This window comes from Ambystoma mexicanum, chromosome 1q (assembly GCF_040938575.1).
Source record: "Ambystoma mexicanum isolate Mex_15411 chromosome 1q, UKY_AmexF1_1, whole genome shotgun sequence".
Classification (NCBI taxonomy): Eukaryota; Metazoa; Chordata; class Amphibia; order Caudata; family Ambystomatidae; genus Ambystoma; species Ambystoma mexicanum.
This window is the reverse complement of record NC_090922.1, coordinates 118,191,638-118,205,211: the sequence shown is the minus strand read 5'-3', so window position 1 is coordinate 118,205,211 and position 13,574 is coordinate 118,191,638.

The window sequence follows — 13,574 nt, the reverse complement described above, 5'->3', positions numbered from 1 at the left end:
CATGCAAGAGCGGGAGAATAGTTAGAAGGTGCCCCACACAATATGTAATTATAGAAGGGTAGATGTCAACTACAGTGTGCACTTCACCTCAGAATTCCAAGTGACATCATAGACAACTCAAGCCTCCATCTTTAATTTGATCAGATATGATTCAGAACTCCTCAGGAGAATATTTGCCCCTACTTCATAGCTATTCAACCCTGTTTCCATTTGTTATGTGCTAAGGGTTATCCAGTGGCCAGAACCATCAGGATGGCCTCTTAGTGTCTGTGATTTGATTTTCATTCCATTGTACATGGGACAAGAAGACTGTTGTGTATGTCTACAGTTGCTAAGCATCAGGCATCTGATGTTACAGATAGGTTTCCCTGTCAAAGATGTCTGTTTTTTAATATTCTGTTTCCTTGTTTGTTGCGAGCTGGCAATAAGGGTCCCCAAATCAACATGGCTTCTATGCATGTCCTTCTTGGGCTACATTTAAGGAAGCCAGTCAGGAATATAGTTGCATCTCAACTCTTTCTGTGACTCCACCTTCAATGTGCTTGTGGGTTGACTTCTTACTTGCCCTCTACTGCATTGATCCTTTTAATGCAGACAAAAGGATTTAATCAGATTTGAATTTTGTTTTGCCATGTGCTTTTTCCATCTGTTAGCGGTCCACTCTTCGGTCAATTACAGACTTTGCCCGAAAGGGCATAGTGGAATTGGGGAAGGGTCACCCATTTGTCGCACCTTGAAACACTTGTGTATAGACGCATTATAAATGCCACATCATATCATTTCTCTGCATCCATCGGGACCATTGAGTAGGGATAATTAATGCTTAGATTCTGACAGATGGTGATGCCCATATGTCCCTACACATTTTATCAATCATTTACAGAGCCTGGCATCCGGGGTCCATAATTTGATAGAGATACAAGTTCTGAATTACAGAAGCGTTTTAAAATGGCACAATCTCATTGGAAAGCACTGTGTGAATCAGAGGCACACAGACTCTAAAAGGAGAAAATCTCTATGTCGTGATAATTCTTCTGGCCGAGAACGTTGTAGTGATCTATATTTGGTCAAGGATTCTTGCATTGTTCCTCCCACTTTTAAAGAGCATCCATTTGTAATAGGAAATCCAGCAAGTGATCCTTTTGCTTAAGCAATACCTTTTGTGACCCATTTGGAACCGATTCTGGACAATGGGACCTTTTCAATGGGTATTTTGGGAACCATATCAAGAGATCTCTGCTTAAGAGGTTTTTTGTGGCCTGCAGCAGAGTGCCATGGATGTCCTTGTTTACATTTTTCAGCCATGTAGTTGCTCGTCGGAACCTACATGGGGTGAAAGTGGTAAGAGAAGACAGAATTTGTAACACTTTTCAGGGTTTGACAAATGGCATCAAGAACAAGGTGACCAGAGTAGCTTGCTTGTCCTCCCTTTAAGGGTCGATCAAGTCAGTGCTTCAGATTAACCTTTGTTAGGAAAAGAGGGAACAAATAAGTTTAGCTGTCAAGCGTTTCTGCATTGATAGTCCCTATGTGAAATGCATAGAAGAAGAGTGCCATTGATTTGTCTTCAGAGCCATCAGCTGTTGCAGCGTCTGAAGAGCGCGTGCAGATTATTGATTGGTCGCTGATTCCTAAAGTGACGGATCAGGGTTTACGATTAAGCTCATGTCTGTACTACAGAGATATGGGGCACTGAATGCACGCAGTATGTTGTACAGCCTCGCAAGGTGCCGGAAAACAAGATAATCCACCTTGAACAAATAGACGTTTGATGAGGCAGATTGGCTTCTTAAGCATTCTGTTCTTTCCAGATCTAGCAAAAAATATGGCTGTGGTTAATTATTTAAGTTGATGGTGAGCATGTCTTTGTTTGCAAAGGCATCTGAGACACCAGCATTATTGAGTTCTGGAGCTTCTGGTATGTTCATGAACCAGAGTTGGTTCAAGTAACATCAAGTTCCATTAATAAGCAAGGCCACGGAAGATGCGTTGTATGCTATTGATAATACAGTTATGGCTTTTAGTCCAGATGACAACCAGAGTGAATATTCTGAGGTGCATTTGGGCACAAACCGGCAGAGTCGCTTACTTGACCTGATTGCATCTCACTCTTTTCCTTGTACGTTAATCCTTAGTTGCAACAACCAAATCCTCAAATCTAACTTAGCTACCTATTCAGTGATAGGGAGCTATGATTTTGGCTAAGATAATTGTTTGAGAGACACCTGCTATATGAAGCCAGAATCTTTATATTGTGCCCAATTTATACAGTCTTTCTCGACAGTATCAGGCTTTGGTTGGTGTTTTTTTAGAAGCTCGTTAGTAAGATTTCACCCTGCAAGAGTTTTTCTGTGGAAGTGAGCTAGAGCCTTTTCTGTAGTTCAGTCTTGTCATATGTATGAATTGTCTGATTTATTTGTTCAAGGAATTAGTCAGCAGGAGGACCTTTTCTTTTAGTGCCCAAAAAGGCAACTGCATCGCAGCCTCGTGTGCTTCATTTTATAGCTGTAAAGTCTTGGTATCCTTTACCATCGATCCATGATATTTTGTAAACTATGTCTAAATTGAACTTGTATGCTTCCTATCGTCTACTGCATATTAAGGGGTGAGATTAATACTTTATGTGCGCCTGCATAATGTCATTTCGGCTATGTACTCACGTGTCTGTTTTTCAACTCTTCATGTACGCAATCTTTCCAATATTTGAATCATTCAAATATGTTAAATCATTTTAAATAATGTATATGAATAACATTTATGGATCATGAGAACTTTGGAAATATTGTTTGAAAATTGTCTGCCAGTCAAGTTTGAAAAATGCAATTTTGAGGAAGCATCCGTGGAATACTCTGGATGTGTTGTGATAATCCGGGGGTTATCAATGGATCTAAAGAAGACACAGCAATGGTTGTGTGGATTTATTAGTTTGTACATGAAGAATAATAAAAAGTATTTCTAAATTGCTCCAAGCTTTCTCCATTTAAGAAGTAACATGTGCAATACAGTTTGCACTGAAATGCTTGAAGGGACGAAGCTTTTAATGCTGCTGTATGCATTGACATCTGGGTCAGTTTAGTGACATCCTGAAAATTCTGAACCCTTTGTCGTGGGCTATCTCCTCAGGCAGAGTCATAGATTCAGTCTTATGCAGATTTAGGATGATGACAATTTGGCGCATCCTGTCTTGCATTTGTTTTTAGGAAGCAGTCAGATGGTGCACCTTTGCTTTAATGCCCAAAAAGACACCCTCCTGTCTTTTTCTGTCTTGCACACTTTCTCATACTGAAAGAAACCATTTTCTGTTTGTTCCAAGGGTGGAATAATGTCATTGGACACGGGTCACTCATTTCTACACACAAAGAGGCATCATGGCACAGGATGGCCTCCTTTCAACTTTGACACACAAGACAAATTTAAATGTTTCTAAGCGTAATTGTAGGTATATTTAGAAAACCAATTCTGTAATGATTTATAAAAGCTCTGCTTACCCTTGCCCCTAAGATGGGACTAACGTTTCCGGTGTAGGCTTGTTATACCTCCATATCAAGACTGTTATTTCTTGACCATCTCAGAATATAAGAGGACTTATCAGAGTTTTCCAAAAAGTTGGTCTTCAGGGGTTCCAATTGTGTGTTCGGGACTTTGAGGTAAACATATCTACATCTATAAAATATGAAAATTGTTAAAAACAGATTCTCAAGAGCAGTTATTGAATGCCCCGGTGGTACAACATTATGCGCCCTAAGGACGGAATGTGATATACAGTCTTATTAGGCACAGCCAGAATGTGTTCCTTTATTATTATTTCTGAAAAAATGAAATATGGCATTGACTAGTCTTAATGTCTGAAGTGCTTATCACAAGCTTTCAACTCTACAAGTAATTTGAACAATAGGTGCTGGAAGCCTTTTCAGTCCATGGTAACTTGTGATTCGATCTTAAGACTCCTGATGTTCAACTGCTCCTACTTTTGGTTGTCCAATAGGATCAAAATCAGCATGAAGCATTGCTTCTCAGCTGGCTGGCAGAAGCTCTGCTCTATGACCTATATGTGGTGAATGGAGCAGGTTAAAGATCCATTTAACATTACACCTTATTGAAGCTTTATAAAGTCTCACACGCTTTGAAGTGCAATCATGATATCATGGATGTATGTTCTACCACTTAAGTATGATAGGAGTAGCCAGCGATGGAAATCCCTAATTTGCACTGATTTTACCCTCTAGTTAGATATAAAGAGGGACCTGGAACATTTGGTTCTTCACTGAGCCTTCTCAAAACGTTATGATTTGCCTTCTATAAAACTAGTGTTGTAAACAATGGAGCAACCTGCCACAACTTTGCTATGAATTTTCTCTATACCTTTGGAGAGGGAACTGCATCATATGTAGTGCAGGTTATCAGAAGGAAACTATAGAGATTTGTAGTTTTGGCAGTGCCACTTGTTAGTTCATCTTTTCCCCTGGCTACCTACTTGCAGACTCATTTTCATAAGTCCATGGGAACTAGGAGAAACAAATTCGGACACATTGCCCATCCAAGCGATTAGGATTTTTGCCAGAATTCTGATCATTCTCTGCACATGGTGTTGATGGATCAAGGAGTCATAGAAGGCAGGCAGTGAAAAGCATGGGAAAATCAGGATCCACTTGTTTCTCCATGCCTGTAACTACATGTTTGCAAAGGGTCGATTCAAAGGTGATCTTCGCCTTGCATGCATGTCCACAGCAGAGATCTGTAATGTCGCCCACCATGGCAATCATACCTACTGGTATTACTTCAATGATTTCAATTGATTTGGCCTGCATTTTCATATGCAAAAAAAGTGGGCACCAAATGCTGAAGTCTTGGCGGTGTATGGCAGTTTTAGGCTTTTCCTGTTTCTCCTGTCTTCCACCCCTTCACCACTTGTCAGCACGAGGGTGATGTAGCATTGCCGCTCTGAGATTTTTTCCATATACTCGAATTACTGCCCTGTAATACTATATGTTTTGCATGACTTCAGTGCTATTTATATTTATGATGCTTTTTTATTTCAGATTTTCCATCATAATGGCCTTTAAGTTGACTTTGAAAAAGTCAAGCTAAATGTTAATGAGATGATTTTTGCATTCTCTGTATGTGTCAAACCTCCCACCCAGTCCCCGTCCTGGAAACAAGTGCTAGATGAAGATTGGAGGCTGTTGCGTTGGATATCTAGCTCCATTTGTTTATCATTCCACCCGCCCAGCTCCCATTTAGAACCACATTTTAGAGAAACATTTAAGGGCTTAATTTTGGTTGATCCTTGATTATCTTCCATTTGTAGCTATACACCATGACCTTCAGATACCTTGATCTCATGATTTCTGCTTAATGATAACAGGAAATGTACTAGTTAATGGAGGCCTCTAGATACCCATGGCTCTCATACACTGTGGATTCCTGTTTTGTGGTATTTAAAGCTGCACAGGTGGGACAGTCAGCCTTATCACGTTTGGGCTTAGTCATAGCCAACATTGTGCTCCTTCCTCTTTGAAAACAATTAATTAAATCTTAGCAGCAGATTTTGGTAAGCCCTACAGTGGCCTTCATCCGGTCATATAAATGGAAGGTGGGGATAGGCGCAGAGACCGTCTTCCATTTCTATGACTGGCTCTACTTGCGATCGACACGCACACTGCGGGGCAAATGTTTTTTAATGCCTTGCTATTAGCATCTCGAGGATCAGCCCCAGGGTGCTAATAGCAATAACACCTGCAAAGGTGGGCTGTATTGGCAAGTAATAGACCCCTCAAACAGTTCTTTATGGATATCAAACCCTTTAGTGGCTGAGTCTCCTGCTTCTGAGGGTCTGTTAGTTCCAAAAGAAACAAAACAAAACAGCAAACAAAAATTCCTTTTGGATTGCACTCAAGGGGAGGATTTGTGCGTAGACCCTTCCTAAATCTCAGCCTCCCTTCACTGGGTTCACTATGTCTTATTCCCTCTTTCTAGGGTGATGGTACTTCACCCATGGGTACCCCTCTTCTGTACGCAGACCCCTCACAATATCGCTTTCAACAAATTCACAAAACAGTTCCCTTCTCAATGAACCTTGGGTGATAGCCTTCCACCGCTGGATCTCCCTCGACCGGGCCCAGATCCCAATTGACAAGGGGGACACTTTCCTTGCCCTTGTCTTGCAATACTTTTTGCTTTCACAGATATCAATGTCTTTTTAAACAGGTTTCACTCTGCCGGGTTCACACTCACAGACTTTTCCGATAACAGTTCATTTACTAACTTTTCACCAAGCGGGATTCACTTCCCTTGCTTTCTCAACAGCTTGTCGGTCAAAGACGTTCGATTGCACGGGCTTTTGTTAGACCTCTTGTATGACCACTTTGACCTGTCTTGGTGGCTCTTCCCTCTGCAGCTGGTCTTCCCTTCACACTTTTATAGTTCTTTGAACTCTTCTCCATATGCCCATTTGCGACTTCCATTCATCACAGCCCAGTTCTTATCGGTTCTCCCATCGACTCACTGGTTGTGATGAACCGCTTGGATTTCCTTGGATATGGAGTCAAGGCCGGGACCACAGTAGCAGGAATTTCCCTCGATCCGGCTTCTCAGCGTTGACATCTGCTGCAAGACATTTGGGGTATTGTCTTACAATTCCCTCTGCGGAGGTTTCATGGGTCTGAGTTGAAAAGGCCAAGGTTGTGTCTCTCCTTGTCAGTCTCTCGATATTTTCCACCTTTCCCCTCCTTTTCAACTGCCGGGTCTGGATAGCTGTCTCGTTGTGCTGTCTGCCTTGCTCGTGTTGTGCTCTTGTGCTCCACCTTTTATCCCTGTGGGGAAAGGAAAGGGCTGTCTGGTATGTTTGATTTTTGTCAATTGCCTGACTTTGCCTGACCCTTAGGTTGGAACATGTCAGGTGAACAGTTTGAGAATTAGTCTGTTGTTTTTCCTGTTGTGCGAAGGTGTTCGTGTCAGAAAGGTGAGATATGTAGGGTGTGTGGAAAAAAAGGGAATGACCAGGATTATTGTTGGAAAAAAACAGGGGGGTTTGTGGGAATAATAGTGTTTTGTCTGAGCAGGTTGGGAATTCAGGAAATGATAATCAGAGGGACGGGATTAGTAGGGTTTTGTCAAGGTAGATTGGGTGTTCTGAAAAGAATAATAAAGGGAACGTGAAGAAGAATGACCAGGAGTATTATCCTGAAATAAACAAGGGGATTGTGGGAATGGTAGTGGTTAATCTGAGTAGACTGGGTGTTCGGGAAAGAATAACCACAGAGATGGGGAAAAGAATGTCCGGGAATGTTCGGGTAGAGAACAGAGTAACATGGATTCTGGGAGAGATGATTTCTGGGTGAGATATATTCAACGAGAGGAAGGGGGGTACATTTATTACAGCCTACAAAGGCCTCAGGTATGTTGTCTTCCTCGCCTTCTTTCCCGGTACAATACTGCGTCTCACCTATGGTATTCCTCCGAGCACAACCCTGAGTTCCCCTACCCAGGAGATCCTCCCTCGCGTGTCCACCCCCAAGGCTGGGATCTGATGGAGCCAGCCCTTCCCTGTCCACCTGAATAAGGGATTTTCAAGGTCTACTCAGGAGAATACCCTCGCTCTTTAGCCAATATGTTTTGTGTCCAGATAGAGTGGCAAAGTTGTTGATTACATCCTTTATGGCTGGGCTGGAGCGGATAGGATTTGGTATAGTCAACAAGATCTCATTCATATATAGAAAATGTTTAATCCCTCCGGCATAACTTTGGATCCATTATACTTGAGTATTACTGTGTACTTTAATTGATAAAGGTTCCAGTGCTAGGAACGGACACCCTTAACTGGTCCCCCTCTGTATGTGGAATGACTCTAATATGTAGACATTGTGTGTAGTTCTAGCTGTGATATTTAGATATAAATGTTGTATTTTATTAATAAAAGAGGACCCTGGACCGAATGTATGTAATGTTGAGAATGAATATTGCAATTTCAACCCTGTCAAAGGCCTTTTCAGCATCCAATGATATAGCCCTTGTATGAGTATTTGAGGATTTTTCATTTTCTGGGATATGTAATATGGTTTGAAAGTTATCGTTTGCAGATGGTACAAAACCAACCTGTGATTTTAGAATCAACTTGTGTATATGTGCTTAAAGACGCAGGGCTAGTAAGGCTAGTATTTTAGCATAAATCTTTATATCCAAGTTTAGGAGTGAAACTGGTCTGTAGTTCGAACATAATGAATTATCTCCATTTGGCTTGTTAATTACTGTGATTATAATTTTGTAGAATTCCTTTAGGAAGGAGCCTTCGTGTTTGGCTTCTCAATATACTTTAGTTAATATTTGAGAGACGTGATCCATAGAGGGGAATACTGGGCCTCATTACGACCCGTGCGGTAAGTACTGGTCATTACCTGCATGGTGCAAGTACCGTGTCCGTGCTGGCAATAGACCCCTAAAAGCGGCCTATTACCAGTACGCAGGCACGAGCTTTGCTCCATGCTGGTAATGGCCCCACCGCCATGCCGTAAAAGGGCAAAAAATCCCCCTTTCCGGCATCGTACGTAGTGCAAATAGCTCCTCCGGCATCCAAGCCATTGGCATTAGCGGTGACCGCGAATAACAGTCACCTATAATAGCGGTAACCGCTATTAGCGGTCACCGCTAATAAGCGGAACTGGAAGTAGCGTCATCGCACAGGAACGGGAAAGAGCATGGCGGCCATCTTTAAAAACACAATCCATTGCCATCCACCACAACCAGGAGCCATCTGACCCCCAGAACTCTGCCACACCTCCAACACTACCTGCTGCATCTCACCATGTCGAAAGCTGTTAAAAAAACCACAGATCGCCTGCGCAAGGAGCGCTTCTCCCGAGAGGAGTTGACCATGCTAGCGGAGACGCTGCAGGAACATGCCAATGTCGTGTTTTCCTCCAACATGTCCCGCCCTGCAGTGCAGCGCAAGAAACAGATATGGGTGGAGGTCGCCCAGAAAGTAAGTGCCGTTGGCACCACACCCCGCACTCCCAAAGATTGCCGTAAGTGCTGGGACGATCTGCGTTTACGCGTGCAGAGCATCCTCTCCCCCAACCGCAACCTGGGGATGGCGACAGGCGGAGGTGCGGAGTCCCCCATCAAGTTGTAACCATGGGAGGAGATATGCGCCAGCACCATAGGGACGGAGGAAATTGAGGGCGTGGGGGACATGGAGTGAGGAGCGCCGTCATCAGCCGATGCAGGTAGGTGTCCCAAATGAAACAATGCTAATACCACCACGATGATGTCCACCTGAACTGACAGTGCAATGATGTAGAGCAGGGTCCACCAGACACATATGTACAAGACCGCCTACAGGCAGTGCACAGCATCATATTGTCCACACGCATAATGCACCCCATATGTGTTTCAAACCAGACGCCTCCATGCATCACCCACCCAAAAGCCAAGCAACCCGTATGTCACTCCCCCAATGTCAATCATCTGCCATTCCATATGAATGCAGCCACCCCAATTCATACCCGATGCCTGTAGACCCATCACTAACCCGCTCCCTCTATTGGTCCCCCACAGGCATGCATTCAGACAGCGGTGAGGAGGACACCAGGGAGGAAGATGCCACACCACAAAAGAAGGCCAGGGGCGAGGAGGGAGAACACCGCCCCTCGACTTCAAGGGGTAGAGGCCAACCTGCACCACTGCGGAAGGCCAAGAAAACCCCAGAGGCCACAGCACCAATGTGCACTACGGCCCCCACAACAGCACCCACACCAGCCACTATCACCCAGGAGGCAGTGGCAGTAGGCACAGCATCGGCTGCCAGCAGCACAGTGGGTGAGACAGCTGCCACAGCAGCCGTATCGGACGATGAGGCAGACGTTCAGCTGCATTGCGCAACACCCGCCACAGACCCCCTGTACTCACCACAACTATCACCATGCAGCTTGCAGAACAGCAGCATGCATGGGCTGTCACCTGGTGATTCATGGCCCGCAAGTGCCAGCCCTACGCTAACTGTGCATGATGAACAAAGCATGGTGGAAACCCCTCACACATCCACCCAGTTCCAACCATCCAAGAGGTGATCAGGGCTATTCAGAGGTGCCAGGAGGAGCTCACCGGGCTGTTGACACAGCATATAACGGAATGTGGCCGGTCAAGGGATGACATTAGGGAATGTGCTGCATCCCTGAAAACAGCAATCGAGACCACCTCGAAGGACATTTGCGCCGAACTGGCAGCAGTGCGGCACGTCCTCTCCGCAAAGGTGGCAGCAATCAGGCCATGTGTCCACCACAGTTGACAGAACAACCTGGGACATCTTCGAATGCAAGTTCAACAAGGACCAGCCCCGTGCATAGGTCTGCCCGGAACCTGCGCAGATCGGACAGGGGTGCACCTGGTGCTGGAGGAGGGGGAGGGCTGTAGGTACAGCCAGGCATACTGGTGCCATGTGGACTAATGTTGCACGCTACTGCACATCATATGTGGGAAGTCAAGGGGGGAGGCGGAGGGGGGAGAGGGCGTGTGGGGGAGTTGAGGGGGGAGGGGGGAGAGGGTGTGTGGGGGAGTTGAGGGGGGAGAGAGGAGAGGGTGCGTGGGGAGTTAAGGGGGGAAGAGGGTGTGTGGGGGGAGTTGAGGGGGGAGGAGGGAGAGGGTGTGTGGGGGAGTTGAGGGTGGAGGGTGGAGAGGGTGTGTGGGGTGGAGGGCTTGTGCACTTTGTTATATTTCTTTAATACACCTGTTGGGAAATCATAATTCACATGTGCGGACATTGCTTATTGTGTACGTGTGCTTTATTGGTGAACAGTCTACAGTGTCCATGTCCCTGACACACACACAGTGCCCTGAGTGCCACCTCCATGTCACACTCCCCGTCCATGTGTGCTAGAAACATTGGTTGATCAGAGTCTGATGCATGGCACGTCCCTCCTGTGCATCGCTGCCTCCCTGAAGTGCAGCCCCATCTCCACCCTCCTCATCCTCTTTATCAGGTGGTTGCAGTTCAGCGTCAGGCAGCATAGGCACATTCTGTCTGATGCACATATTGTGTAGCATGACACATGCCATGACGATCTTGGCCACCTTCTCATGGCGGTACAGGAGTGCACCACCAGACCTGCTGAGGCAGCGAAACCGTGCCTTCAAGAGGCCAAATGTCTACTCAATCACCACACGGGTACGTGTATGCGCACGATTGTAGTCCTCCTCGTGCCTGTTCTGTGGGTTCCGGACTGGGGTAAGGAGCCACCTCTTCAGGGGATAGCCTGCATCACCTGCATGTGGGCAACAATGTTTATGTGTAAGTCATCACATCATATGGGACCTGTATCAATGACACCATAGCATGCATTTATTTCCTGATTGCAACCACATTTCCATGCATGAATAGATACACATGATGTGACTGCTATGTGTGTATTCCACTTATGGACAGGTGTGCGTGCCATCGTCTAGTGGGCGCAGGGGGGTCCTGTTGCTTGTGAGTGCTCATGCACTCTGTTCGTCCACGCCGGTTGTTACAAGGATCTGGCTGATGTGCAGTCATTTGTATGCTTTCATCCTGTCACCATTGATGGCAGCCTCATGATGATCTCACTATGCACTACAAATGGTGACATGCAGTTTTGTTGCACCTCTGTGTCAGTGTAGTGGTGTATTAATGTATTTGACCCTCATGTAACTCCTTTGTACGCAGCAATGGAGGACGGTCCTTTCTGTTGTTGGTATTTGGTGCTGTGTATTGGTCATACTAATTGCTTGTAGCTGCATTGTGTTGCGGGGGATACGGTCGGATTGACTACAGTGCACATGTGGATGGCTATGGAATGGTTGTGACACTGCATCATTCACATGGTAGGGCTGCATACATCATGCATTATGTGGTCAGGTGTCAGGTCCGGTCTGGCCTGCTTTGGGGTATGAGCATGGTCCATTCTCTCAGGCACTCGCAGCCAGGTGAAGTATGCATTTCTGCCCCTCCCCTCCATCTCAGCCATGTGAAGTATGCACCTCTGCCCCCCATCTCAGCCAGGTGAAGTATGCACCTCTGCCCCCCATCTCAGCCAGGTGAAGTATGCATCCCTCCCCCCCATCTAAGCCAGGTGAAGTATGCATCTCCCTCCTCCCCATCTCAGCCAGGTGAAGTATGCATCTCCCCCCCCATCTCAGCCAGGTGAAGTATGCATCTCCCCCCATCTAAGCCAGGTGAAGTATGTATCGCTCCCCCCCATCTCAGCCAGGTGAAGTATGCATCTCTCCCCCAATCACCTACCCACATCGCATTTCCATGAGCCTAACATGCACCTCACCGAGAAGCCAGGATCTCTGCCCTGCATGTCGCTCCATGTAGCGTGGTATCGTGGAGTTCCGCAGGACCATTGAATCATGGGTTGATCCGGGGAATCGGGCACAACAATGTGTGATGATCTTGTTTGAGTCACATACCATTTGCACATTGATGGAGTGCTATAACTTACGGTTGCAGTACGCTACCTCCATGGCATGTGGGACCACTAATTGCACATGGGTGCAGTCGATGGTGCCAATGCAACCAGGGATGCTGGCCAGTGAATGGAAACCAACTTTGGTGTTTGAGATCTCCTGGGCAGTCCGTGGTAAGTAAATGTGGTCGCCTGTGTGCTTCAGGAGGGCATCAAGCACTTGGTTCAGCGTACGTGAGAATAATGGTTGTGATATGCAATGTATGTGCCCCACTGTGTGCTCGTAGGTGCCAGCGAACGGGTCCCAGTCAACTTTATCCTGGAACTATTGGAAATAGCTCTAACTAAGAATTTCTTTATGTTTGACGAGACCTTTTACCTTCAAGTTTCCGGGACTGCAATGGGGGCAGCTTTTGCCCCGAGCCTTGCCATAATTTTTATGGCAGAATTTGAAGCCACTCATGTTCTCACTCACCAGAACCCATTCTTCAACAACATCAACCGATGGTATAGATACATCGATAATATTATTTTCATTTGGAAAGGCACTGCTAATACACTCACTGCATTCCACGAATGGCTTAATACCAGATCCACTGATCTCCAATTCACTATCACCAGCAGTAGAACAGCAATTAACTTCCTGGATCTCACAATTAAATCAGATGAGGGCAAACTGACTTGCACCCTCTTCAGGAAGGAAACTGATAGGAACTCTCTCCTTCACTACCGGAGCAATCACCCACAAAGCCTCAAGGCTAATCTCCCTTTTGGACAGTTCCTCAGGCTCATACGTAATTGCTCTGACACTCGTCATTACCAACACCATGCAGAGATTTTGGAATCCAAACTTACAGCACGCGGGTACCCGAAGAAACTACTCAAATATACCAGAAAAAGAGTTCTCTGTATCCCCCGTGATACACTGCTCGTGCCAAAGGTTTGAAACACTGAGAACACTAGAATCACCTGTGTGACTACATGTGGACCTAACACCAATAGGATTAAGAGCATCATTAAGCAGTTCTGGCCGCTAATCCACCAAGTTTTACCTGGTGAACCTCCATCAAAAATGTCCCTTAAACGTTCCAAGAACATCAATGAATGGCTGACTCTTGCCAGACACCCAAAGAAGACTCTCAGAACAGGCCT